The sequence below is a fragment of the Chenopodium album genome, chromosome 22 (genome assembly GCF_948465745.1).
Source record: "Chenopodium album chromosome 22, dcCheAlbu1.1, whole genome shotgun sequence".
Lineage (NCBI taxonomy): Eukaryota > Viridiplantae > Streptophyta > Magnoliopsida > Caryophyllales > Amaranthaceae > Chenopodium > Chenopodium album.
The window spans coordinates 26,160,240-26,163,060 of NC_137855.1; the positions used below are offsets into that span (position 1 = coordinate 26,160,240).

The 2,821-nt window shown below is 33.0% G+C and overlaps 1 long non-coding RNA gene across 1 annotated transcript; it reads left to right on the forward strand.

Annotated features, from left to right (window-relative positions):
* Positions 1 to 373: 373 nt before the first annotated feature.
* On the forward strand, positions 374 to 2,498 carry LOC145603780 (uncharacterized). Its single transcript, XR_014104906.1, has 3 exons — positions 374 to 701; positions 1,233 to 1,289; positions 2,373 to 2,498. It is a non-coding gene; the product is annotated as an uncharacterized LOC145603780 (long non-coding RNA).
* Positions 2,499 to 2,821: the final 323 nt, after the last annotated feature.

Genomic DNA, 2,821 nt, shown 5'->3' on the forward strand with positions numbered 1-2,821 from the left:
ATTAAGTGATTCCAAGATCCTTTATTCGTGCAATAATTGACCGGACTGAGGCCTTGCTGTAATACCCCGCATTTTTATGTATCGTATTTTTATGTATTTTTTATAAAGTATTTAAGTATTAATAAAAGGTAGTAATAAGGGCTCAAATATTTTGATTAAATATTTTGAAGGGTTAAAATATTTTAAATAAGGTTTATAAAAGTAAATTATATTTTGGGCTAAACGATTATTAATTATATGAGCTCATTTAATTAATCGTATGTATACTCTTCCTACATACCCTTGTTAGACCTACCCATTTCATTTTACTAAGCCCAATTACTTATTTGAACCCTTGTAGGTCAAGTGTTTTATAATTTAAGTCCATTATATTTATTAAGCCCAAACCTACCCTATACTCTCTACTCTATATATATCCCTCAAGACCCCAAAATTTTTCCACACAAGGAGGCCAAAAATCAGTTTTGTCATGTAAGTATTATTTTCTTTATTTTTCCTTTCTTTTATTTTCTTTCTTTCTTTTCTTTTTCCTTATTCCTCCTTTTCTTTGTTTTTCTTTCCTACGTGAACATGAGTTCACAAACTCATGGTCGCGAGATTTCCGGGCCACATCACCGACGCTGCTGCCACGTCACCCGGCCCACCCTCCTGCCATGTCACCGCCGGCCAGCCGCCGCCCAGCCGGTCGGCCACCACCCACGGTGGTCTTCTTCTTCTCCCTCTTCTCTCCTTTATTTTTTTAATTATTATCCCTATACTTTACATATTTTGGGTATTGATTTTAATTGTCTTAACATGATTAGTATACTTTATAATTATGTTTTGATGATTAAAGATTGTAAATTTTAGAGTATAAAGTGTTTTAATTTCAGATTTTATAAAGTATTAAAAGTTAGGGTTTTTATTATTAAAGTATTGATTTTTAAGGGCTCTAACTTGCAATTAATTTGGGGGTTTTATATACCCATTGATTGGAAGTGTTAATCAATCATAAAGATTGAATCTTTATGGAGTTTTGATGAGTTTTTAGTTAAACTATAATGCTGGAATTTATCCCAAAGTACTACTTTTTTGATTTTTATGAAAAGGGTTTAATTACCCATTAAAGAAGAGTTTAATTAGGGGTTTTAAAATAATTTTCAAATTATTTTAAATGGTTTAAAGTGAGTTTAAGTTGCTGGAAATTGTGTATACAAGAGTAATTAATTTAGTATTATTGTCTCTTTATGTAGGAGACTTGATTCGGAAATTGTTGTAGTATTTTCGGCCACTTTATGGGCTTAATTGAGGTACGTTCACGTACTTAGCATATTTTGATGATGTAGAATCATGCTAGGTTTGGTTTCAATCAATTACAAGTAGTATCATGCTAAGGTTTATGTATTAGATTGTGAATTATTGGTGTTGGTGATTGTATTATGAAGCATGAATTATTGTGATGATCTATGGATTGGAAATTATATTTTTGGCATGAGTATATGGACTACATATTTATTTATGGCATGTTAGAGAGCATGTTTAATTAAACTAATTGTTTAATTATGTTTGGAATATTGAAAAGGAATTTTATTATAGTCCATATAATTTTTATTGATGCATTAAGCATGAGGAAGGAGCTATATAAGTGTCTATGTACACAAGGAATAAATAGTATGTTGGTGCCTTTGTGCACTTAAGGTGTTTCTAACACCGAGGGATAGGATTGTTGGCGCTTTATGCGTTTAAGGTGTCTTTGACACTGAGGTAGATTTAAAAAGGGTTCAACATTAAATTATATGTGGTCACTAATTATTCAAGAATTAAATTGGTATGTTTGTTTGATTGAATAATTATTGTTGATTGAATTATTATGCTTTGGAGAGTCATCACGAAGTTTAATAATCTGTAAATAACGTAAAGTGAAAGAGATTACGCACCAAAACTCTTGGAACGTATATACCTTGAGTATGAACAATGGGGGGAGTTATGGGGTTTTATATTTAACCATAACTTCTAAAGGAGTACAGGACGCTGTATATTCCTTTTTATTATTATGCGTTGGAATTCCGCCACCAATGTGTGGCATAGGTGTGCTGGCACGGTTAGCTCCCGTGTCAGTGAACCTCAATTTATTGAGGGAGGTTTAGTTGGAAACCCGTTCGATGCGTAATCAACGCTAAATGAATTATTTAGTGTCTAGTTAAATGGTCTTGTTGGTTGTTGTGTGTGCTTGTAAACAGGTGTATTGAGGTAAGTGTGTGTTGATAGGTAAAAGCATGTTAGTGTGTTTATTATTTACGCTTATGTACTCAGCTTTGCTGATTGTGTGTGTTCGTGTGTTTGGCCATGTCTTTATCTTGGCCCTATGATGACCCATCTTAAATGGAGAGTAGTGGGGGCAAGTGGAGATATTCTTTTCAGGTGTTGAAACATATTCATGACGGGGCATGAGTGAAGAGTGAATCATGCTAGTTTCTATTAGTTGAGATGTGGTTTATTGCTTTCAAATATTATATTATGTTATGCTTATGAGACTAACGTTAAGGTTTTCGTAATTTAATTGGTTTTGATATGGGCCTCCAAAAGTTCCAAGTTGTAGGTTGATTTTATTTGACTTCGTTTGACTTTGGTTTTAATCTTTACTTTCGTTTGGTTTACTTTTAAGTTGACTCGTTTTTGAATTGTTTTGAGTTAAGCCTTCCGTTGTGTGTCTTTGATAATTGCCTTAGCCGTTTTCACGGTGGCGGTAATGTCTTAGATATTCCTAAATCGTATTTTAAAAAAAAAAGAGTAAAGTGTGTATTTAAAGGAAAGGCTTTTCTAGCTAGGGTGTTACACTTGC